The sequence below is a fragment of the Somniosus microcephalus genome, chromosome 13, assembly GCF_052327205.1.
Source record: "Somniosus microcephalus isolate GS21.2 chromosome 13, FLI_Smic_1.0, whole genome shotgun sequence".
Classification (NCBI taxonomy): domain Eukaryota; kingdom Metazoa; phylum Chordata; class Chondrichthyes; order Squaliformes; family Somniosidae; genus Somniosus; species Somniosus microcephalus.
In genome coordinates, this window is record NC_140999.1 from 144651614 (window position 1) to 144678187 (window position 26574).

At 44.7% G+C, this 26574-nt stretch overlaps 1 pseudogene; it reads left to right on the forward strand.

Moving 5' to 3' along the window:
- The first annotated feature begins 245 nt into the window (after positions 1-245).
- On the forward strand, positions 246-4054 carry LOC147108638 (uncharacterized; annotated as a pseudogene).
- The last annotated feature ends 22520 nt before the right edge of the window (positions 4055-26574 follow it).

Sequence of the window (26574 nt, forward strand, 5' to 3'; positions counted from 1 at the left end):
TATATAACTTTTATTATATTGTTGTATAGTAAAGATTCAACACCCACTATGTTAGATTAAACTTTAAATTTAATGTGGCCAGGGTCCCTTTAAGGATCTCGACTTAAAATGCGTTGTGGATGACGTCACCAGATACGCTCCATCTAATTGGGCCGGGTAACGCGCTGGGTGGGCTTAATAGGCCCCATTAAGGTAAGTTCATTTTGCACAGCGGGATGGAACCAGCAGCGGGATCAGGACCCACCATGGACACCGGCCACACTGGACCCACCAAAGTAAGGAAAATTCCGGCCAAAGTGTGGGCATAATAGGAGGAGAGAGTCACCCTGGGGAAAAGCTGTAATTTACTCACAGACCTCCCTTAAAATGTCCATTTGAAGCAGGCACTTAATGATTACAATGCTGTTCAGATGCTCCAGCTGCATCAAGGGGTTTTGCTTTAAATAGAATAAATTCTGATAGTTTAATGAGCCTTGCACACAGTCAGTTAGCTTAAAGTGCTTGCGTTATTTTGGCTTGTTAAATCAGGGGCTGAATAGGCTTCAGTGGACTTCCACCTGGAGTTGCTCTCACTCACCCGAGTACCAGCCTTATTGACAGCTTTATTTTGACCTTTTGTTAATAGCGTGCTGAAAATCTTGGCAAAATACGAGTTCCAAAGGCAGCATGACTGTATGAAAGGAGAACAAATAAAGCTGAAACCTGCTGAGAGACTCTGTTTGTGTTTTGGAGTCACTCATTTCCACTGCATTTAATACGTTAGTCCTTATTTTGTGGATGTTGTTGTTTTCGTATCTTCACACTCTTCCCATGGAGAATAGTGTTGAAGTAGTGGAAGGATTCATAAGCTGATTAACAGTCTGACAGGCCACAATGTGAATGTTCCTTCCATGGCTGTAACCATCTTTATATTAGGTGGTTTGTCCTATATGGCGGAAGGGTTTTATGGGCTCCCACAACCCTTACGATGAGAGGGGTTTACCCACATCCACCAGATACGCGTATCCCTGCTGGATGTTGCTGGAGCTGAGCTTTGGTTTCCACTTGCCGTGACTGTCTGGAGTGAGGGTTTGAACACTGCACCTTTTGAGCCAGAGGCGGGAATGTTACCACCAAGCCAAAGGCTCACTCCATGTTACGATTGCCACTTCAGTAAAAACCCTATTAGTCAGTCACACCGCTGCATAAGCTATTCTATATGGGGGACATAAAACTGCATGAAGTTGCAAATGGACTAAATTTACCAATATCTGCACTGTGGGTTGGGCAACTATAGTGTGGAGTTTATGAATTTGCACTCCCGATACAGAGCTTCACACTCTGAGAACACATGCCGAGAATTGGGCATGGAGGGCAGCAGGCCCCACAGAATTTTCTGTCCAATCCTGCAGGGCCTGCTGATCCCCAGGCCCGAATTCCCTGATGTCTGTTGTCAGCATTTGAAATTACCCACTCGGATTGCTAATCTATTAATTCTAGCCCGATAAATCTCCAAAAAAGCACAAAATATAACATTTCACAGATCCTGTTTTCTACTCTTGTGCCACCAGTGCGGATTGACTGTGCTGTTAGATGGGAAATTTGAACACTGCACAAAAGAACCTATTTTCTCCAAAGGTATATTACGGAACAAGTTAAAAATCAATATTTCATTGCTCTGCCAGGTCGCCGATGCTTTGCACTCATGTGGTTTGGGCATTGGTACAGCATTGTGTACCTGTCTTGTTTTGCACACTTTGTACAAAAATAATAACTTGCAGGACAACGGAGTATTACAGTTTAACTCTTTTATTAAGCATTAGGTCTGATCTTACTCATAGCAGCACAGTGGGGAAAAGCATGGCGTTAGGACCCCTAGCCTGGGTCTTCAAAACAATAGTAGTCCTTACAGATGCCTGCAGGCCAATGACAACTCAGCATGTGATCACATGTGAACATAATAGGTATTCCTTACAGATGCCTGCGGGCCAATGATAATTCAATATGGAAATGTTACAGTGTACCAATTAGAGAGAACAAACAGGAAAAATAAAGTGATTTGTTCAGTGGATAGAAACAATAAAATCACTTTTGCGCTGTATTTGCTTTTTTCCCCATTTGCTGCTTATATAGTAAGCATAGCATTAACTATGGGATAAAGTCTCAAAATGTCTTGTGCCTTGTGGAGGGAAGTGACACAGGCATGGAGTGCCAACTCTCTCAGGCCCAGAACTGCAGTTCAGTGCTACAAGTTTAGTCTGCAACTGACCCAGCCATCCTTACAAAGCCTTTGGAGGCTGCTGACAAAAAGGGAGGTCGATGTTTTGTTACATATTGAATGTGCATCCAGGAGAAGCAGGAGATCTCCTCATGGTTCCACAGCAATACTGTGAGATGTTGCTGGGCTACGCTCACTAACCCCACTCCCGTTCACCTCCCCCCACCCTACTCCCATTCACCTCCATATTAGAGCCAGACAAATTTTCTAGGGCACCAACCAGACAGCAGCATTGGGACACCCAATTGGTGTCCACGACTCACCAATTTTATGTAGACGAGGACAATTTGGAGTGAGCCATGGGCCGATGTCTTTGGGCATGCATGCCGTCCACTTCGCATCAGTTTCCAGCACAAATCCAATTTCTTGACTGATGTCCATAAGAGGCAGGGACCAGAGGAGGCATCCTCAATATTAAGGACCTCACTTTCTACGACAAACAAACTGTGGAGTTGATTGGGATGCACTCTGCTCTAGCTGTGGGAGATGTTGAAATCAGGGACACTTGGCAACAAGTTACTCGCTACATAGTCACCATGGCACCCCTGTGAAGCAACAACAATGGGGGTGGGTATGGAGAATGAGGAAAAGGAGGAAGAAGATGATGATGATGTTGAGGAAGAGAGACAGAACTTCTTTCTCATTGACTATGAGGATGACTTAGCCAAGGAGGATGATGCTGAAGTAGGAGACGAAGTGAAGGTAAAGATCACCCACGATCACTGGATGTCATCCTGGACCACCATTCTGCCCTGTATTTGCTTGCCACAGCCCCCTCGATCTTGGCCCCTGTATCACTTGCTTTTTCACTCCCACGCACCAGTTCAGATACTTTCACTAGGCAGGAAGTATGTGATGGAAGTCAGGATGTGGCACTGGGTGACTCACAGAGCATAAGGGGGCCAGAGGGGAGTGGGTGAAGATGTACCACCTTCCGAGTGGAGAGCAAGAAGAAAGCTTCCCATGGCTTTGAAGTTGTGGAACTCAGAACTCATGGATAGTCACCTGAAAAGAAGGATGTTAAAGGAACATCACACTTATGTGCAGGCTCTGAAGTCAGCCTCTGACGATGAGTGGCAACTGACAGAAGTGACTCTCGAGTCTACAGCTCTCATTTGCTGCAGCATCAGCAAAGTTTTTTCTTTGTTGCAGACATCAATGGAGTGGGTGTCCCCTTCAGTGGAATCTATATAGCTCCCCACTTAAGAAGTGCTGAGGGACAAATCCATGCCACCTCATCCACAGAAGCACAGACTGCAGCTCTGGTGGTTGCAGGGGACCAAATAAACAGTACCCTGTGTAATGGCCTCCAGAATATAGGGACCAAGATGCAGACAGCTGTCTTTCACAGTTTTCAGGATCTGAGAGCTACCATTAGACTATGCCTCCTGCTAATCAGTGGGGATACTGATCCTGGGTCCAGTACATTGGCCACATCTGGAATAGACCTGCCTGAGGCTGACATTGTTCAGCAAAGCAGCACATGCCAAGACTCCTGCCTTCCCCCTCAGAGCACCACACCATTGGCATGCAAAAGGCAAATTCCAGGCTGTCCAGAAACAAGTTCCAGAGATACAGCCTATAGTGACTTCATGCCAGAAGCAAGCTGCCATGAAAGGAGGGCGCTCTCAGTCTCACGGGCCTTTTGCAGTACAAGAATAGCCAACCATCTCTCGCAATACTGGCCCTCAGGTTACACCTAGCAGAAGCACTAGAACAGGAGAAAGAAAGGCACATTTAGACACCCAGGGGAAGTACGGCGTCAGGAAAGAGAACTTTGGCTTGTGTTCACTTTAGAGTTTGTTGTATTAATGGAAAAATGTGCATCTATGTTATGCTATGTTATTCTTGGAGTTTAGTCACATAAAAAAATGTCATGCTGACAAATTCAATCAGGTGATTACTACTGGCATGGTCATGTAAATGCAAAGCAGTTTCATCTGTTATAATGTTCTAGGCTGGGCACTGGATTGAAGGATTATTCCTTTATTTGAAGGTGGGAATGAATAAGCTAAAACAGTGGTGACAAAAGTAGATTATATTAAACAGAAGAGAAGACTTCAGTGATCACTTGTGCTCTGATGCCTCTTGCAGCAATCACTGAGGACTCCTCTGAGAAACAATTCTGTTGATGCTCTCTTCTATGTACTTCTGCCTCCAAAGCAACTCGGGCCACTTCCTCTGGAAAGGCCACATCCAGACATTTTTGGATGATGAAGTTGTGACTATGTGGAACTTGAGCTAGAGCATACCTCATTTTATTACATGTTAATTTTTTTTTAATTCATTTTTTATGGGATGTGGGCATCGCTGGCAAGGCCAGCATTTATTGCCCATCCCTAATTGCCCTTGAACCGCTGCAGTCAATGTGGTGAAGGTAATCCCACAGTGCTGTTAGGTAGGGAGTTCCAGGATTTTGACCCAGCGACGATGAAGGAACGGCGATATACTTCTAAGTTAGGATGGTGTGTGACTTGGAGGGGAACTTGGAGGTGGTGGTGTTCCCATGCGCCTGCTGCCCTTGTCCTTCTAGGTGGAAGAGGGCGCTGGTTTGGGAAGTGCTGTCGAAGAAGCCTTGGCAAGTTGCTGCAGTGCATCTTCTAGATGGTACACACTGCAGCCACAGTGCGCCGGTGGTGGAGGGAGTGAATGTTTAAGGTTGTGGATGGGGTGCCAATCAAGCGGGCTGCTTTGTCCTGGATGGTGTCGAGCTTCTTGAGTGTTGTTGGAGCTGCACTCATCCAGGCAAGTGGAGAGTATTCCATCACACTCCTTACTTGTGCCTTGAAGATGGTGGAAAAGCTTTGGGGAGTCAGGAAGTGAGACACTCGCCACAGAATACCTAGCCTCTGACTTGCTCTTGTTGCCACAGTATTTATGTGGCTGGTCCAGTTAAGTTTCTGGTCAATGGTGACCCCCAGGATGTTGATGGTGGGGGATTCGGCGATGGTAATGCCGTTGAATGTCAAAGGGAGGCTGCGTTAGGGCTGTGGACTTGGCAGCAGATTATGGGAAGGGCCAAATCACACTAGGAAATTCGAGGGGTTAATTTTGTGGCAGAGAAGTAGCAGAAGCATCTTTCACCCCAATAGCTGACCATAAAAAGCACTTGCCCTGACTTAACAATGCAGTTACACTGAAAGCGGCAAGGAATTTCAGAGCCATATATTATGTAAAATCATCTGCTTAAATATCGGCATACTGCCAATTTGTTAAGGGGCCATAAAAATCAATTTATAAAAGATTAGTTAACTCCTCTTGTGAAAAAATATAGCTCATAGCAATTTAATTTAATAGAGGGAGCCTAAGGGACAGGAAAATAACTTCTAAAGGTGATATAGGTGTAGCCAAGTGGGAAAATGCAGTGAATATTTAAGTCCACTAGATGGCGCGGTTCATTTTCCCCTTTAGAATTTGAAAAAAGGAGAAAAGGGTTATGGGTAAGGCCATGTGATGCCAAAGGAACCTCCCCTTTCTTCACAGCCTCCATTTTCTAGATCCAGCGTGGGGGGTGTGCTCTGAGGAGAGTTGGGGTGAATATGACTTTTGAAATGAACTTAGTCTGCGTAAAGTACAACTAAAACAGCATTTAGTGCAGCCAGACATAGTTTTAAAGTGATATTGTTTCCCAAATCACTCGATATCACGGGGATGCTTGTAGATTGTCCCACCATGTGCTGGTGTTAACCTTTGTTAAAATTGTTGTTGAGTCCTTGGGGCTACGTTTCGAACGAGTTTAATACTTTCTGTTTGCTTGTAAGAGGTGACAAGTGATAACGGGACATACGAATGTATGGTATGATATGTTTTGTTTTGTATAATGATTGTTAGTTAATTAACAGCCTTCACCTGTGGTTTGCCTCATGTTCTGTTTTGCAGCAAGCCACTGCCGTATTTTGTCGACTGTGTTTTATGTATTTACAATTTCATCCTAAACCTAGACCCAAGTTAATAATACAGAATAAAAAACCCCAAAAATGAAAGTTCGTGTCCTGTGCTGCTCCATTTCGCCAGGCTACATAGGAAAGAAATTATGCTTTGTATTAGGCATGTCTTAAGTCATAGGACATTCAAAGTTGGATTTTTCAAAGATAATAAGATCATAGGCAGTCTTTTATGAGAAGCTGGGCTAGTTTAGGCCACACTTAAGAAATTGGTTCATCTGCTGGCAGCTTCAGTAGGCTTTTCAGTTGTGACAATGTCATAACTGATTAGTCTCATTATTGTAAAGACCCTATAAATAATTGCATTAGGATGCTTTTACAGTATTGCTCAGCAAGGATTTAAAAAGCTTATTGCTGACAGCACTTCAATGAACATTACCAAATGTTCTGTATGAAAATGTTACTGTAATGTTAGATGGAAGTGGCATTTCCACAGATAGTGACATAATATCAATTTATTATGAATTGAGATAGATTGTGTAATCAGACAGTCAAGAACTGAACTGCATAAAGGTTAATTGAATGGTTTTATTTACCAGTTTTATGTCATGTATCTGTTATGTTCAGGTGCAAACACATGACTTAAACTGAAGACTTAATGCAATACTAATTGACATTAATAATAGATAGCCTCCCTCCCGCATTGTTTCTGTGCGGTACATCATTCTTTGAAAATAACTGATGTAATTTGACTAAATGCTCAGGGGATAAATAATATCATACAGTTGAAAAGCCTCCTTATTCTGTATTAATTGTGGAGATACTACAGGATAGATTTTCCAATCGGGTCTCCAATTGGGTGTCAGTCAGGCTATCTATTATGTCCGTGTGTAATTGAGACATGGACTGCAGGAGTTGGTTATAACAGGTCTTTACTGAGTGGAGACAAACTGGAACTAACTATGCAAAGTTACTACACAGGCTTATATACAGGGGTGGTCACTACTGGTACTGCAGTATACAGGGGCTGCAGAATATAGCTCCTTCTGCAAAGTACATACACTACAATTCCTCCCCTTTTAGCTAAACAGTACATAACATTTGATTAATAATTAAATAACATATTTATAATTACAGTTGTCATATACATTAGCTGAAGTTAAGCAATTATAAGTTCAGTCTTTGAGGAGGCATCCTGATTCTGTCTGGATAACGCCTCTTTGGGGTATCAGGTTCTTCTGGCAGAGTTGATTCGGAATCAGCGTCGTTGTTGGGTTCGTCTGCTTCCAATATTCCCGATTCTGAGGTAGATGCAATTGGTACTTCGGTTTCATCACCAGGTGTATCGGATCGTGGTGTGGAATTGACGTTTTCCAGTGACTCTAGAATCTGGTCAGCATGGCGTCTTACAATGCTCTCTCCAACGTCCATGATATACATTAGAGGTCCTTGCCGTGTACAGATCGTTCCTGGCTGCCATTTCTCTGTGCGGTAGTCCCGGGCCAAAACTGGTTGACCTATCTTAAAACTCCTGGTCGGCCTTTCATTCATATTCTGAAACTGCCTGTTCTCCACATCTCTTCTGATGTTTGGCTTAACCAAATCCAAGCGGCATCATAGTCTTCGATTGAAGAACACCATGGCTGGAGTTTGGTTGGTAACCGCATGTGTCGCATTCCGGTAGGCAAACAAGAAGTTATCCGCCTTGTGTTGTAGGGGTATGTTTTCATTACACATTGCCTTGATAGCCTTCTTGAATGTTTGAACGAACCTCTCAGCCAATCCATTGGTGGCTGGATGATATGGGGTGGATGTGTAATGCTTAACACCATTGTTCTTTAAGAACCTCCGGAACTCTTCAGACACAAACTGTGGTCCATTGTCGGAGCAAATCTGTTCAGGCAGCCCATTTCTGGCGAATATGGTTCGTAAGACTGTGATAGTTTTTTCTGTGGTGGTTGAGGACATTTTTATTACCTCTGGCCACTTTGAATGTGCATCCACCGCAATTAAAAACATCGAGTCCATAAATGGACCAGCAAAATCAATGTGCACCCTTTGCCATGGAGATGAGGGCCACTCCCATGGATGTAGAGGGGCTTCTGGTGGGGCGTTTTGGACCTTCTGGCATCCTGTACAGCTCTTGGTCATCTCTTCGATTTCTCTATCGATTCCCGGCCACCACACAAACGCTCTGGCTAAGTTCTTCATTTTTACCCCTCCCAGATGACCCTCATGAAGCTCATTGAGCACTCTATCCTTCAATTTGGGTGGAATTACTACTCTGGATCCACACATCAAGGTTCCTCTGCACACTGACAGCTGTTCTCTTCTCGGCGAGAATGCTGGCAACAGTGGTTCGCCATGTGCTGGCCATCCCTTCACCATTAAATCATAGACCCAGGAGAGTGTCGGGTCATTTCGTGTTTCCTTTTCTATGTTTGCATTCATCACAGGTAGACATTCGACTATGGTCGAGTGGAATATCTCCACCGGATCCACTGCAGGTGCTTCTTCCACCATCGGCAACGGTAGGCGCGGCAATCCATCAGCATTCCCATGCTGTTTAGTTCCTTTGTACTCAATGTCATATTGGTGTACCCCTAGGAAAAGGGACCACCTCTGTAGCCGTTGTGCTGTCATTATTGGGACGCCCTTCTGAGGGTTGAAAATGGAGACAAGAGGTTGATGATCAGTTAGTAGAGTAAATTTCTGACCGTGCAGGTAGTGATTGAACTTCTTCACCCCCCACACCAGGCTGAGGGCCTCTCTGTCAATCTGGGCGTAGTTACGCTCGGCTGAAGTTAACGAGCGTGACGCAAAAGCTATCGGCCTCTCTGAACTATCAAGGAATTTATGTGACAGCACCGCTCCAATGCCGTAGGGAGACGCATCACACGCCAGTCTTATCGGTAGTGATGGGTTGTAGTGAGCCAATACTTCTCTTGAAGTGATTAGGTCTTTACTCTTCTGAAAGGCCCGCTTACATTCATCGCTCCATTTCCATGCTACTCCAGTTTGTAGTAGGGTGTTCAGTGGGTGCAGAATTGTGGACAAATTCGGCAAAAAGTTATGGTAGTAATTCACCAATCCGAGGAATGACCTCAGTTGCGACACATTTTCAGGCACTGGAGCCTTAACTACCGCTTCAATTTTGTCAGGGGACTTATGTAACCCCTCTTCATCAATCACGTGGCCACAATACGATATCTGTTTCTTAAAAAACTCGCACTTGGGGCGATTGGCTCGTAGCCCATGTTCTCTTAGTCTAGTGAGCACCTGCTCTAGGTTGGCAAGGTGTTCACTGTCATCGTCACCTGTCACTAGGATGTCGTCCAAGTAACACTGAGTCCCTGGAATCCCTTGCAGGACTTGTTCCATCGCTCTTTGCCATATCGCCGGAGCTGATGCTACTCCGAATACCAGTCGATTATACTGGTAAAGACCTTTGTGAGTGTTTATCGTGAGATACTTCCTAGAGGATTCTTCAACCTCCATCTGCAAATATGCTTGCGCTAGGTCAATTTTTGTAAAATGCTTCCCTCTGGATAGTGAGGCGAAAATATCTTCTATCCTCGGGAGAGGATATTGTACTGTGTGAAGGACTGGGTTCACCGTCACCTTGAAGTCCCCACAGATGCGAACCTTCCTTGGCTCCTCAGACTTATTGCTTAACGTTTTCTTCATGACAGGAATGATGGGTGTCGCCCACTCGCTCCAGTCTGCCTTAGATAACACGCCTGCATTCTCCAGATTCTCCAGCTCTGCCTCGACGGCTGGGCGAATTGCATATGGTACCGGTCTTGCTTTGAAAAACTTGGGAATTGCATTCTCTTCTATTTTTATCGAGGCGGTTACGCCTTTAAGAGTGCCCAGTTCTTGTTGAAATACCTCTTTGGCGTTAGCTAAGATTTTTTGACAATCGTCCAGGTGTGACGTCGTCATCCTTTTTACCAGCCACCGTCAGTGCCTGAATGGAGTGCCAGTCTAAACTTATCTTTCTGATCCATTCACATCCCAATAACGGTGGTCCACCATCTTGCAGTATGTACAGATACAATTTCTGTATTTCCTTGCCGTTGTATTCGACAGGCACCCTTATTTTCCCTCTGGGGTATACCTTTTGCCCCGTATACGCCTTCAAAACAATGGATGTCTCTTTCAAGGGTATGTGTGAGAATATCCGCTTGTAGTCTCGTCGATTCATGACGGTCAGGGCTGATCCTGTATCCAATTCCATTTTGACTTGGGACCCTGCTATCGTGAGGGTGACCCAAATGGTTCGGTGATCCTCTTTTGCGATTATGTTGTGAAGTTTGAGACAGCTTAGTCTCTTGTTCCCGGATTCACTATCGCTCATCTGGTCTTCGGAACTACTGTCCGTCATCTTTTGTACTTTCCTGTACTGTACCTTAGTAGCCTTTTTGTTGTTGTTAGTCTTCTTCCCAGACCTGCAAACTCGTGCAATGTGTCCCATCTTTCCGCATTGCCTGCATATTTTGTCCTTGGACCAGCAGTCCTTCTGGTCATGGGTTGTTCTGCCGCAGCGATAACATTTTTCAAATCCCCGTGTCATTTCGTGGTTGCCGTATTCCTGTGGCTTTTGCTGTATTTCCACAGCTCCCCTTGCTGCTGCTTCGTACGATACTGCCACGCTTAAAGCCTTATCTAGCGTCAGCTCTTTCTCTGAGAGTAACCTCTTCTGGGTTCCTTCACTCAGGAGTCCACAGACAAATTTGTCCCGTAGAGTATCTGTCAGTCCTGCTCCGAACTGGCAGTGCTTTGATAGCTTGCGTAGTTCCGTAAGGTAATCAGCATTGCTCTCATCTTTATGCTGATTTCTCCTGTGGAATTTAAATCTTTCTGCTATCAGCAGCGGTTTAGGATTTAGGTGTTCCTGCAGGATATCAACAATTTCGTTAAAACTCTTCGCCATCGGTTTGGCTGGAGTAACCAGGTTCCGCAATAGGCCGTACGTTCTTGCGCCCATTAAGTTTAGTAGTACCGATGCCTTTTTCTCATCGGCTACTTCGTTTGCCTCACAATATACTTCGACTCTTTCCACATACGTGGTCCAGTCTTCTATTGCATTATCGAAGGCAGTGATATTGCCAGTCTTCGGCATCTTGGAAATCTAAGATGGCGCCTCCCGCGCTTTGCCTTCTTCCCCGATTTAACAAAATGGCGCCTCCCGCGCTTTCCGTCTTCTCCGCTGCTGCTAGCGCTGTTGCTGGGGTTTTATGCCTTGATGGCGACGCCCTATGGTCTTCGCGCACTTCCCCCCGCGCTGCTGCTAACGCCGCTCTCCGCGGTTCCCGTAGCAAACTGCAGCTCCTCGCGGCTTTCTGCGCTTCTAATTTCTTTTATTTCCCCGTCGTCGGAGCAACCCTGCGGGACACTTTCCTCCCTGTTCTCGGGTCTGTACGCTGCCCGGCTTCGTAGCACCGGCCACGCCCTGTGTGCTCCACCCTCTCTCTCTCTCTCCTCTTCCCGACAACGCTGCTCGGCCCCGTTGAAAAGCCACCCGATCGAGCTCTAGCCCGCTGCAGCCCAGGAAGGATCAGTGTACTACCTGCCACCAGCCCGATTAGCTGGAACACCATCGACAGGACAACCAAGCCCCGCTCTCGACAGCCTCTCCTACAAATCTTTCACTCCGATGAATCAGAGGCGGTTGCCCACGGTCGACGCCCGTTTCTTCTGATTGTTTTATTTATTTTTTTTTTTTTTTCTTTCTTCCTTCTGGCCTCGACCTCTGACAACTTCGCTTCAGGGATGGATCCCCATGAGGTGGTGCAGACTGTAGGTAAGTTCGGATCTGCTCGTCGCCAGTGTTATGTCCGTGTGTAATTGAGACATGGACTGCAGTAGTTGGTTATAACAGGTCTTTACTGAGTGGAGACAAACTGGAACTAACTATTCAAAGTTACTACACAGGCTTATATACAGGGGTGGTCACTACTGGTACTGCAGTATACAGGGGCTGCAGAATATAGTTCCTTCTGCAAAGTACATGCACTACACTATCCACTATTAGTACCTGCCCAATTATTCCTGCGATAACCCAGGCCAAACCAGGCCAGTTCCATTTACATTATATGGGGTCAATCCTGACCCATATTGGGCCTAGCACAATGAGCTTGCTGAGCAGGGGGGAGTGCAGGAAATCACAAGTAAGAAGCCCTTAAAGAGATGATGGATTAAATTAAATGGATGTTGCCACTTAAGGTTGTGTGGCTACATATGTGGACAATATTGTAGATTTGACAAAGGCTTCTAATATTTTTAATATTACAAAATCTATTTAATAAGGATACCAGTGGTTGGTGCAGCAAATGTGAGAAACTGAGTCTTTGGCCAAGGGTTGGAGTAATGTAATGCTCAAATCCCCTGTTTGATGGCTGGGAACGTGTAGGTGTTGCTGCATGAGATGCCGGCAAGGAGGATGGGCCTGTTGGCTATTCCAGGACAACCTCCCCACAGGACAACAGTATACCTGGATAAGGTGGAGCCAGAGAACTTAAGGGCAAGGCTGAGCATTACTGCCACTTGCAGTGCCAGCCTAATGATGCATTCCTGGTGATTTGCAGTATCTATTGTTCAATATCTGTGCCATAGTGCTTCATGGCATATTGTATAGGAATGATGTGCTTGAGACAAAGGGCAAGGTTATCCTTTTAATTTCCACCACTTTAGCAGCAATGATGAGTGAGTGAGAATGGAAACTGTGTGGGGTACCTTTATACCAAATCGCACCCACTTCAATGTGCGGAATGATTTTTTTTAGTGCCACTTCCACTGGATGAGGTGGTAATGACTGTGTCACATCATACATGGTATTTTCTGCCATTACCACCTTGGTAATGTTATTTTCATCTGTATGCAACAGGCATCCATGTAAAGCATTAAAGAAAGAAGAAGAAAGACTTGCATTTATATAGCGCCTTTCACGGCTACCAGACGTCCCAAAGCGCTTTACAGCCAATGAAGTCATTCTTGAAGTGTAGTCACTGTTGTAATGTAGGCAATGCGGCAGCCAATTTGCGCACAGCAAGCTCACACAAACAGCAATGTGATAATGATCAGATAATCTGTTTTAGTGATGTTGATTGAGGGATAAATATTGGCCAGGACACCAGGGATAACTCCCCTGCTCTTCTTCGAAATAGTGCCACGGGATCTTAAACGTCCACCTGAGAGAGCACACGGGGCCTTCGTTTAACGTCTCATCTGAATGACGGCACCTCCGACAGTGCAGCACAGTTTCAGGGAGATCAATCAACAGTCCCACAGCAACACCTTTTCACATAATTATTGGAGATGCTAACATATAATTCTGGGAGGCTGCTGGGTCCTTAAATTTGTTGCAAGTATCCAAATCCTACTTAGCAGCCATTTCCCACCCTGCACCCTGATGGCAAACCCTCAAGTAGAGACAGGAATAATGCCAGGAACCTGCCAAAAATAGTTAAAGGAGGTTGATCGCAGAAAATCTGCTGGAGTCAGTGCCGATTCAGTCAGGTGGACATTGATCATCTCTCTAAAACCCCCACCCCTCCTCAACCCCCATTATTCCGCCAGTGATCACATCAGAGAAGATCTGGTCTAAAGAGTGGCTACACAGTCCTCCTGACTCACTGGGGCATACAAAAATGGCCAACATAAAGTGATGAAACACTTCAACCCAAATTAGAAACATGTATTAACATTGCTAATTAGGCCTTATTACTTCAGTTATTCTAAACATTTAGCCAGACTGGATTCAGACATTTTCTTTCAATCCAAAGTCTTAAAAACAAAAATACAAAAGTCTTTTCTGTTCTGGTTTATTACACAGATCACACAATACCTGTGACTCTTCAATCCCAAACAAATGTAGCATTTATTTGAATGATGATGTTTCCAAAGAGATCGATACAAACCAGTTTTCAAAACTACTCACTCGTGATCTTGTAATTTAATTTAAGGCATTAAGATCTTGGCTTTTCACTCAGTAAAGTGTATTCATTTGAGCACTGACGTTCTTACTGTTAGAATATGCCTAACATATGAGAACATGTTTTTCCCTCATTAAGCAAATTATTTGCAGCTGGAAATGTAACAATCAATCAAAGTGCATGAATCCATTGCATCACTTAATTTCCCTTCAGTGCTATGTTAGCCTCTTCCAGCCAGTGACTTTACACCCGATTTTCCTCTGTCAGTTCATTAGATTGGCCCAGTAATTCCTCTCCCAACGCGTGAGTATGGACGGGGTACTCACGCGTGTGCCCGGAGGAATTGCCGGTTTTCAGCATGCACAGCGCATGCGGGGAAAACCGGCATTTCCTCTCCTCTGACCCAAGGGGTTAAGAGGCTGAACGCGTGCGCGCAGGAGTCTGCGCGTGCGACTTGGATTTCCTTTATTTTTAGAGAGTTGCGCATGTGTAAAGGCCTCCGGTTTTTACGCATTGAAAAACCACATGTAAGTACTTAGTTTTACAGGTAAGTGGTCTATTAATACAATTTATAAAAAAAATTTCCACAGGTTTATTATTTTTAAAGAATTTACAGTAAGGTAAGTTTAGTTTTAGCCCCGATTTTTTACATAATAATTTTTTTCAAATTTTAAAATTATTGTTTAAAATAGTTTTTTACAGTTATTTATGGGTCATTTAAGTAGTGCAATGTTTTTTTTAAATTTTCTTTAAAGTTGAAGTAGTGTTTTGGGGCCAGGAGTTTTCATGAGTTTGACAGCTCTTACTGTCAAACTCATGAATGAACTTTTGCAACCTCCCATTGGTTGCCCTGTGCTCACGTGATCCCAGCCGGCTCATCGCACTAAGTACGCCGCTGGGTCACGCACGCACAGCGCGGCAGGACCTCAAGCGGGCCAGTGAGAGGAAATGCAATGCAGGCCACGATTCAAATGTCAGCGCGCCGGATAAGTGCACATCGGGGGCTTGCACGCGCGGCATTCTCCCGATCCTAATTTCAGGGCCAATAACTTCAGGTGTAAATTTGGATAGATCTAAAGAAAAGATTTGTAGTGGGTGCAGAAAATGTTGTGTAAGTCAAATTTAAAGGGATGGGTCAATGAAAGGTGAATGTCACAATAGGGAGCCAAAAAATCAGAACACTTTTGGAAAGCCTCAGAAGGTATTGCATCACATTTGGCAAGTCTGAAAGGCCAGGGAAGTGAGAAGAGACAGGCAAGAATGAAGGGAAAGGGAATCCTACGTGCAGACACTAATGTGCAAGCAAGTGACAGTGAAGCCTAGCACTGACCCACTGTTTGAAGGCTGCTAAACTCAAGATGAGGTACTTGTGAGAAGGGTGGCTGTCCATGTCATTCAACAGTACCATCCCCATAGGCCAGCATTCTAACTTGCATGCAAGAAGGTGTAGCAAAGTTTCAGACCACAGCTGACGATTACTGTCACTGCCTAGTAACCATAGGTGTCCTTGGAGCAGATGGCGCAACGCTGCTTCTATCTCTCTATTGACCCAGAGCTAACAAAACAACTCCCCATAGTAGCTGCTAAGTATGTGTGCTACAGTCTGCAGAAAAGATTGGTAGCTTCTTCACAGGTATGACCAATAATGCAACGCTTGCTGTTGATCACCTTTGCAGTACCACTGAAAACATGACATACTGTGATTACATAGAAACATAGAAACATAGAAGATAGCAGCAGGAGTAGGCCATTCGGCCCCTCGAGCCTGCTCCGCCATTCAATGCGATCATGGCTGATCATCCAAATTCAGTACCCTGTCCCTGCTTTCTCCCCATATCCCTTGATCCCTTGATTGGGGTGCTTCTGAGGAAGCATCCAACAGTATGGCGAGTTAGACATTCACATCTTCGTGATTCTATTGGGAGTCTGCTGGCATGTTTTACTTTCCGAAGAGGAGCCTCCACTAGCATTATGTCTGACAAAACAAGATCATTGCTCCATTGTATGCTGACACATGTATGTGGGTACCAGTGAGTGGGCATAGAGCATCTTTTGTGTAGCTTCACATGCCTGGCAAACTCCATAGGTCCTACTCTTCTTCCAGACACATTCAACAATAGAGGATTCTCACTGGGAAACCCATTGGTGCCAGAATGAATAATTTGCACAAAGAGTCACGAGAACCTAAGTGTAAAGAAAAAAAATTAAGACAAACAGTTTAAGAAATTCCCAAAATCCAACTACTTTTAATTGCTGTGTTCTTTCCACAACATTCTTTTTATGTCCGTCTAGCAACCCCGAAAGTTCATTTACAATGGCTGTTCTTCATGCCAGGCACTCTGCATGACAGAACAGTGGAAACTGGGCTGGAGGCTTGGCATGCCCCCACATTTGAATTCAAATGAAATGCTGACCTGTTTGAGACAGGCATTTTAACAGTGCTGATCCCACCCACTGGAAAATATTAAATAACAACAGAAAATGCTGGAAATACTCAGCAGGCCAGGCAGCATCTGTGGAGAGAGAAACAGAGTTAACGTTTCAGGTCCCAGACTGAGTATTTCCAGCATTTTCTGTTGTTATTTCAGATTTCCAGCATCCGCAGTATTTTGCTATTCCACTGGAAAATATTGTCAGGGCACAAACCCAACGCATGTCTGGCAAAGCAGGTCTTCACCCTATCTTCCGTCCCCACTGACACAAATAATGCCAGAAAACTGGCATAACCTGGGTGGAAAATCCTGTCTGGCAATTCTAGTGCTGTGAATATTGTTATTTATCTATACATGTGTTTCTCTATTTTTTAAATCTTTTTATTATTAGTCTTAAAATAATTACATGTCATCTTAGAAGAGGAGGTCCAGGCAGTTAGTGCAGGAGTCCCCTGAGTGCATCTCGCTCACTAGCCAGTATTCAGTTCTGGATACTGGTGGGTGATGCTTCCTCTGGGGAGTGCAGCCAGAGCCAAGTCCACAGCTCCATGGGTGGCTCAGCTGCACAGGTGGAGAGGAAGAAGATTGGAAGAGCAATAGTGGTCAGAGATTCGATAGTTAGGTGAACAAATGGTATGTTGCCTTCCTGGTGTCAGGGTCAAGGATGTCACTGAAAGGCTGCAGGACATTCTGAGGGGGGAGAGTGAACAGCCAGAGGTCATGGTCCACATCGGTACTAATGACATAGGTAGAAAGAGGGATGAGGTCCTGCAGGCAGATTTTAGGGAGCTTGGAAAGAGATTAAAAAGCAGGACCTCAAATGTAGTAATCTTCGGATTACTCCTGGTGCCACGTGCTAGTGAGTACAGAAACAGGAGGATAGAGCAGATGAATGTGTGGCTGGAGAGATGGTGCAGGAGGGAGAGCTTTAGATTCCTGAGGGATTGGGACCGTTTCTGGGGGAGGTGGGTTTTAAGGGGTTTAGCATCTTTGAAAGTGGATAAATCCCCAGGCCCGGATGAAATGTATCCCAGGCTGTTAAGGGAAGTAAGAGGGGAAATAGCAAAGGCTCTGACTGTAATGATTAATAACATGTCATTCTATAGTGGACACTAGGTGGAGCCGTAGAGCTGTGTAGAGCTGTATATAGCTGTATGTATAAGACTACATTACCCATGAGGCACTAGGCTACCCACAAGGCAGCAGTCAAGATGGAAGCCTCTACAGATACTGTACCTAGTCCACATGTGCTCAATAAAGTAACTAGCAAAAGCTAGCTGTGATCATAATAAGAATGTCTATTTATTAATGAACATAAGATGGTACCAGGGTGGTGAAGATCTGCTGAAAATTGTGAAACGCAACATGGAGAATTTGAAGCCACCAGAGCGTTTGAAACTCACAGGAAAAATCAACTACAATTGGCAGACTTTTAAACAACAATTCGAACTCTACATTGCAGCCATCGGATTCGGTATGAAGCCAGACGCAAGGAAGATAGCGTTGCTGCTTACGGTTGCAGGCCCACAGGCGATAGAGGTATTTAATACATTTGTATTTAATCCAGAGGGGAACAGAGAAAAATTAGAAGATGTGCTAAAAAAATTTGATGCACATTGCTCTCCCAAAAAGAATGAGACGTATGAAAGATACATCTTCCGTTCTCAGACACAGCAACAAAATGAGACTTTTGATAGCTTTATAACTGATCTGAAACTGAAAGCACAGACATGTAATTTCTCTGAGCTGAAATCATCCATGATTCGTGACCAGATTGTGTTTGGTATTCATGATAAAAAAAGTCAGGGAACGTCTGTTGAGAGAAACCGAACTAAATTTGGAAAATGCAGTGAAAATATGCCAAGCCAGCGAGCTAGCTCGAAAGCACGCGAAGACTTTCAGTGAAATCAATAATGATGCGATTGTAATGAGTGATAATGCTGCTGTTGGTGCTGTGTCCTACAAGGGGAAGAAACGTGGGCAGAACAGAAATGAAAAGCAATTGGAGGATGAAATTTTTAATTGTAAACGCTGTGGTTACAAACACCAGTTAAGACAATGCCCAGCGTTTGGAAAAATGTGCACAAAGTGTAATGGAAAGAATCACTTTGCCAAACAATGCTTTTCAAAAGTAAAAACTAAGAAAGGGCAACGAGTTAATGTAATTGAGGACACTGATTTAAGTGAGACATTTTTTGTTGGAATGGTGTCATGTGACAATATCAAAAAGGATACAGAAAATGTGCAGCCCTCAGAAATGGACAATGCTGAACATAAAGTTAATGCAGTAAAAGAGGACAAATGGATGATCCCACTGCAGGTAAATGGAGCATTAGTTACCTTGAAACTAGACACTGGGGCAAAAGCAAACTTAATCAGTATGAGTGACATTAACAATATGAATGAAAAGCCCAAAATACAGAAAAAGTCAGTACTACTGAAGGACTATAATGGACAGAAAATAGATAGCTTAGGTGTATGCAGACTTAAAGTGACAGTCAAAGACAAAGTGCATCATCTCATGTTTTCTGTTGTGGCTGAAAGACTTGATTCACTGCTAGGTGACAAAGCTTGTGAGGACTTAGAACTGGTCAAGAGAGTCTACCGTATAAACTGTGCCATAAGCAGACCAGATGACTCGGTGGATTCTGTAGTGAATAATTTCCAGGATGTGTTCAAAGGATTTGGAGTTCTACCATTCACTTACAAGATCCAGCTAAAGGAGGATGCTCAGCCAGTGGTACATGCTCCACGAAGAGTTCCACCACCCCTGTGTGACTGGCTCAAGAAAGAACTGGACAGAATGACCACACTAGGAGTCATCAGGAAAGTCGAAGAGCCAACAGACTGGGTTAACTCCATGGTATGTGTAAAGAAAAAGAACAATGATCTAAGAATATGCATGGATCCAAAGGACTTAAATGCAAACATAAAACGTGAACACTACCAGATTCCCAAGCGAGAAGAAATCACCAGTGAAATGTCAGGTGCCAGATACTTTACAAAGCTCAATGCCTCACAAGGATTTTGGCAACTAAAACTGGATGAAGAGAGCACCAAATACTGTACCTTCAACACACCATTTGGCAGGTATTGTTTCCTCAGAATGCCTTTCGGGATAATAACTGCATCTGAAATCTTCCATAGAGCGATGGAACACATAATTGAAGGTCTGGAAGGAGTTCGGGTCTATGTTGATGACATCGTCATCTGGGGCTCCACACTGAAAGAACACAATGAGAGACTGACTAAAGTGCTACAGAGCATACGCCGGAATGGACTGAAGCTCAACAAAGCCAAGTGTCAGTTTGGCGTCCAGGAAGTTACTGTCCTAGGAGATAATCTATCTGGTAAAGGAATAGAGCCAGATATGGAAAAAGTAAACGCCATACTCAAAATGCCCCGACCCACTGACAAAAAAGGAGTGCTACGCATCATGGGGATGATAAACTTCATTGGAAAGTTCATTCCTAACTTGTCAGCCGAGACAGCCTGTCTGCGAGACCTGCTACATAAAACAAATGAGTTCGCATGGACAGAAAGACATGAACAAGAGTGGATAAACCTCAAAACAGTGCTGACAACCACACCTGTACTCACCTTTTTGACCCAACAAAAAGAATCAAAGTGTCAACGGATGCATCAAAAGATGGCCTAGGCGCGGTCTTGCTACAAGCAGAGGGTGAAGATTGGGAGCCTGTTGCCTATGCCTCCAGGTCTATGACTGATACTGAGTGTCGATACACCCAGATTGAAAAGGAATGTCTAGGCTTGGTAGATGGACTAGAAAAGTTTCATGGCTACATATATGGACTTCCCACCTTCACAGTTGAGACAGACCACATCCCTCTGGTTGCCATCATAAAAAAAAACCTGAATGAGATGTCGCCAAGGATTCAACGACTCATGATGAAGCTGCAAAGATATGACTTTGAACTGATCTACACACCAGGCAAATACATAGTGTTAGCCGATGCACTATCCCGAGTACCCACAATGAGTCATGTGAGCTCTACTGAAGAAGACGTGGATGTTCATGTAAGTATGGTCACTGCTGTGCTGCCCGTGTCAGACACAAAATCAAAGCAGATAGCAGAAGAAACAGTAAAAGATACAATATTACAAACAGTAATAGAGAACATTCATCATGGTTGGCCAAAAGGTTCCTGTCCAAAATATTTTCACATAAGGTCAGAATTGAGTGTCGCAAGTGGACTATTACTAAAACAGAACAGAATAGTCATTCCACAGGCTCTACGTCAAGACATGCTCAAAAGGATTCATGAGGGACACCTCGGAATTGAAAAATGCAAAAGGAGAGCAAGAGACACTGTTTACTGGCCTGGCATAAATAAGGACATTGAGAACATGATAGGCAAATGTGAGACATGTCAGAAACACCAAAACAAACAAGCAAAGGAACCAATGATAGTAGCTGACATACCAACAGCACCATGGCAAAAGGTTGGTATGGACCTTTTTCATTTAAATGGTAAAGACTATCTAATAGTGATTGACTACTATTCTAACTATCCTGAGATGGCGCTGCACTCAAGCACCACAGCAAGCAGTGTCATAATGCATGTGAAATCCATCTTCTCCAGACATGGAATTCCCAGCATTGCCGTTAGCGACAATGGTCCGTGCTTCAACTGTAAGGAGTGGCAACAGTTTGCAGCACATTATGACTTTCAGCACATCACATCCAGTCCTTTGTATGCTCAGTCAAATGGTAAGGCAGAGAAAGGTGTTCAAGTTCTCAAGCAGCTACTGAAGAAAGTGACAGAAAGCAAGTCTGATCCTTATCTCACCCTGCTGAGCTACCGAGCCTCACCTTTAGACTGTGGTTCTTCACCTGCTGAACTACTAATGGGTCGCAAGTTGCGCACCACGCTACCCTGCTGTGCAAAAGAACAGCAAAGTGAGGAACTGAGACAGAGACTTCAACTGTTAAAGCTGAAACAGAAATCATACTATGACAAGTCATCCAAAACTCTAAAACCATTGACAAGGGATGATGTTGTCAGGATTGAGGATCCAGATGCATGGAACAGGAAAGCTACAGTTCTTGAGGAAGTAGGACCAAGGTCATACACTGTTAGAACTGAGGAAGTCCAGATTCTCAGGAGGAACCGCCGTTCCCTCCTAAAAACACAAGAGACTATTCAAGACCAGATTGATGACAATGCCGCAACTGCATCTTGTCATTCACCACCAGAACAATCTCATGAAGACACATCAGACTTACCCGTGTTGAGAAGATCCACACGTGAAGTAAAAAAGCCTGATAGACTTAATCTTTGAGTACAATGTAAAGCTTTGAAAATGTGTTGACTGTTTTGAAAATGTTTATGTTCACAGAGCACTAACAAAGGTGTTACTGATATTATCTTTATTGTTTTCTTGAAAGTTGATTGATATTGATTTTGTTAAACCTCAAAGAAAGGAGGATGTAATGATCAATAACATGTCATTCTATAGTGGACACTAGGTGGAGCCGTAGAGCTGTGTAGAGCTGTATATAGCTGTATGTATAAGACTACATTACCCATGAGGCACTAGGCTACCCACAAGGCAGCAGTCAAGATGGAAGCCTCTACAGATACTGTACCTTGTCCACATGTGCTCAATAAAGTAACTAGCAAAAGCTAGCTGTGTTCATAATAAGAATGTTTATTTATTAATGAACATAAGACTGACCATCATTTTTCAATCCTCTCTGGCTACAGGTGTGGTGCTAGAGGACTGGAGGACTGCTAATGTTGTACTGTTGTTTAAAAAGGGGGAAAGGGATAGACCGAGTAATTACAGGCCAGTCAGCCTAACCTCAGTGGTGGGAAAATTATTAGAAAAAATTCTGAGGGACAGGATAAATCTTCATTTAGAAAGACATGGATTAATCAGGGAGAGTATGGATTTGTCAAGGGAAGGTTGTGTCTGACTAACTTGATTGAATTTTTTGAGGAGGTAACAAGGAGCGTCGATGAGGGTAGTGCATTTGATGTAGCCTGTATGGATTTTAGCAAGGCTTTTCATAAGGTCCCGCATGGCAGACTGGTCATGAAAGTAAAAGCCCTTGGGATCCAAGGCAACGTGGCAAGTTGGATCCAAAATTGGCTCAGAGGCAGGAAACAAAGGGTGATGTTCGAAGGGTGTTTTTGTGATTGGAAGGCTGTTTCCAGTGGGGTTCCACAGGGCTCAGTACTGGGTCCTTTGCTTTTTGTGGTATATATCAATGATTTGGACTTGAATGTAGGAAGTATGATTAAGAAGTTTGCAGATGATTCAAAAATTGGCTGTGGGGTTGATAATGAAGAAGAAAGCTGCAGACTGCTGGAAGATATCAATGGACTGGTCAAGTGGGCAGAACAGTGGCAAATGGAATTCAATCTGGAGAAGTGTGAGGTTGGGGAGGGCTAACAAGGCAAAGGAATACACTATAAATGATAGGTCACTAAGAAGTGCAGAAGATCAGAGAGACCTTGGAGTGAATATCCAAAGATCCCTGAATGTAGCAGGACAGGTAGATAAGGTGGCTAAGTTGGCATACAGGATACGTGCCTTTATTAGCCAAGGAATAGAATATAAGAGCAGGGAGGTTATGCTTGAACTGTATAAAATACTAGTTAGGCCGCAGCTAGAGTACTGCATGCAGTTCTGGTCATCACATTACAGGAAGGATGTGATTGCACTAGAGGGGGTGCAGAGGTGATTTATGAGGATGTTGCCTGGGCTGGGGAATTTTAGCTATGAGGAAAGACTGGATAGGCTGAGGTTGTTTTCTTTGGAACAGAGGAGGCTGAGGGGAGACCTAATTGAGGTGTATAAAATTATGAGCAGCCTAGATAGAGGACCTATTTCCCTTAGCAGAAGGGTCAATAACCAGGGGGCATAGATTTAAAGTAATTGGTCGGAGGCTTAGAGGGGATTTGAGGAGAAATGTTTTCACACAGAGGGTGGTGGGGGTCTGGAACTCACTGTCTGAAAGGGTGCTAGAGGCAGAGATCCTCATCACATTTAAAAAGTACTTGGAAATGCACTTGAAGTGCCATAACCTGCAAGGCTACGGACCAAGTGCTGGAAAGTGGGATTAGGGTGGCTAGCTTGGGCTTGTACTCGCTGGAGTTTAGAAGAATGAGAGGGGATCTCATCGAAACTTATAGGCCTAGAAATTCGGTGGCGCCCCATTTGGGGCGCCAAGCTCACCTGGGCACCAGAGGTTCCGCACCGGAAGGAGCCGATTGCGCCAGCGCGATATTCAGTTTCAGCGCCCCAAACGGAAGCGCGGCGCTGCTCGAGGCACCCCGCGTCCCTCTTGGGGCGCTGAAACTGAATATCACAGCGCAATGTGCTGCAGCGCCACATGCTGCGGCACGGCGCGCTGTGGTACTGCAGGCCTTCCTCCCCTTCTTAAAGGGGAGGGGCCTGCACCAGCACGATCAGAGATTGCGAGTGCTGGCAAAAGAGCCCGGCACCGAGAAGAGGTGCCGGGCTCTTGGGACACAGCCGGCACTGCCCGGGGGGTGGGGGGGTGCTCAGGAGGCCGGGGACGGCGGCGCGAGGAGGTGCTGGCAGGCGGCCAGCAAAAAAAATGGCCACCCCGCACCTCCCCTTTAATTAGCACCACTACCGCCGCAGGTCAGCCCCCTGAACCGGACCGGCGTTACAGCAGGGGGCGCGATCCAATATCGCAATCGGGGCGATAGCGGGGCATTGCGCACACTGATGACGTCATCGGTGGCTAAGCGTCGCTACAGGCTAATGCCGCCATTAGCGCCCCGCTAAATTTCGTGGGAGGCGTGGCCAGTGGCGCTAAAGCCACTAAGTGCCCTCTTTGGGCGTTAACTGGTGGCGCAGCCCACCGAATTTCTAGGCCATAAAATTCTAACAGGACTAGACAGACTAGATGCAGGAAGAACGTTCCCAATGGTTGGGGAGTCCAGAACCAGGGGTCACAGTCTAAGGATAAGGGGTAAGCCATTTAGGACAGAGATGAGGAGGAATTTCTTCACGCAGAGTGTGGTGAACCTGTGGAATTCTCTACCAAAGAAGGCAGTAGAGGCCAATTCATTAAATATATTCAAGAAGGAGTTGGATATATTTCTTAAGGCTAAAGGGATATGGAGAGAAGGCAGGAACAGGGTACTGAATTTGGATGATCAGCCATGATCTCATTGAATGGCGGAGCAGGCTCGAGGGGCCGAATGGCCTACTCCTGCTCCTATCTTCTATGTTTCTATGTTTCTATGTTTCTAGCTCTTTGTCGGCTGTTACGGACAAGATGGGCCGAATGGCCTCCTTCTGTGCTGTAAATTTCTATGATTCTTGTATTTGCTCAATTGAATAACAAAATGGGCATTATTCTCTGGTAGCATAAACCAATTATGTCAGTGTACTCAATTGGTTCTCAGTCCAATTGCATAACTTTTGGTTATTACTCTCCAATAAATGTGTTTCTGAATGTAAGAAAAATGTTGGTGGAAAGTGAGGGAAGAGAAGTCCTTCGATATGGTCTCCATTACAGGAATAAATATAGCCACATTATAAATTATTTTAAACACAAATTTTAGTCTCAATTCAACTGAATGAATTATTATGGTTATTTTGTTTGTATATTTAGTTTTCATTATAGTATGTTATATAATAAAACACCAATGCATTAAGGCATTTAAATCATTGAAAGCACTCTAACATAATGTCAATGGGCACAAAGCAACTGCACTAAAACAAGTCTTAGAGGTTCCCCTGATGAATCACCGGGGTAGATCTTGACGTAGTGTGATAGTATGAAACGGGTGGTAGCAAGTTGGCAGCCCGTTTTACATTGCTCCTGATTATTATCTCCGTTGACTTCAATACAAATAAAAATGGGGAGAGACTGATCTGTAATTACTCGGTCTATCACCCATTTTACACTATTTCACAAAGTTGTTTTGCGATGAAAATAGTGCCCGCTCTGTGCCATCTTGGTGAGGCCATTAGCGCCGGTGCTGGGAGTGTGCACCAGAAGAGTGTAGAGTAGGCAAATTGTGGTGCTAGTCAGTGTACAATGCTGAATTGACGCCAGCGCTGCCATTTTTGTCCTCAACGCTGTAACAAATGCCCTGTGTTAACCTCGCACAGCTGGACATGTGTTCACCAGCTGCAAGGACCAGTGAAAGTTAAAGGGATCATCACCTACTTACAGGTTCATTGCTGATTAATTTCTACTGGCTCTGTGTAGGTTTGTGGAAGTGTTTGGAGCTTTCTAGAGTTGTTTAAAGTTGGTGAGGTGACAGGAAATGGTGCTGCAAGTGGAGAAGGCCTTGCTTCTGAATTTAAGGATTCTTGTCAGACCACTTGCTCCCAGTCATGGGTGCTGTAGTTTCATTCCCCTTGGCCTATAGCATGACAGGGAGACAGAGCAGAGGCAGCAAAGAAGAGGACAAGCTGCTCGGAGAGGGAGGAGGAGGAGGGGGAGAAGGGCTCGCAGCAGAAGGCCTTACCCACCTAGGTTCTTCCAAGAGCAATTCTCTTACCTCAGCCTGAGCCAGAAGCAGTGTCTGAGGTGTCTATGCTTTACGAAGGAGCTTTTTGTATTATTCGTTTATGGGATGTGGGTGTCGCTGGCAAGGCCAGCATTTATTGTCCATCCCTAATTGCCCTTGAGAAGGTGGTGGTGAGCCGCCTTCTTGAACCGCTGCAGTCCGTGTGATGAATGTACTCCCACAGTGCTATTAGGGAGGGAGTTCCAGGATTTTGACCCAGCGAAGATGAAGGATTGGCAATATACTTCTAAGTCAGGATAGTGTGTGACTTGGAGGGGAACTTGGAGGTGGTGGTGCTCCCATGCGCCTGCTGCCCTTGTCCTTCTAGGTGGAAGAGGTCACGGGTTTGGGAGGTGCTGCCGAACTTTGCCATCTCTTGTAACTAGACCTGCAGCCTCACTCCAGGGCAAGGACAGCACTGCTAGTGGCTGTGAAGGTGAGCTTGGCCTTCAATTACTTCACATCGGGATCCTTCCAGGCTGGAGCAGACAACATCTGTAACATCTCCCAGTTCGCCATCCACTGCTGCATACGAAA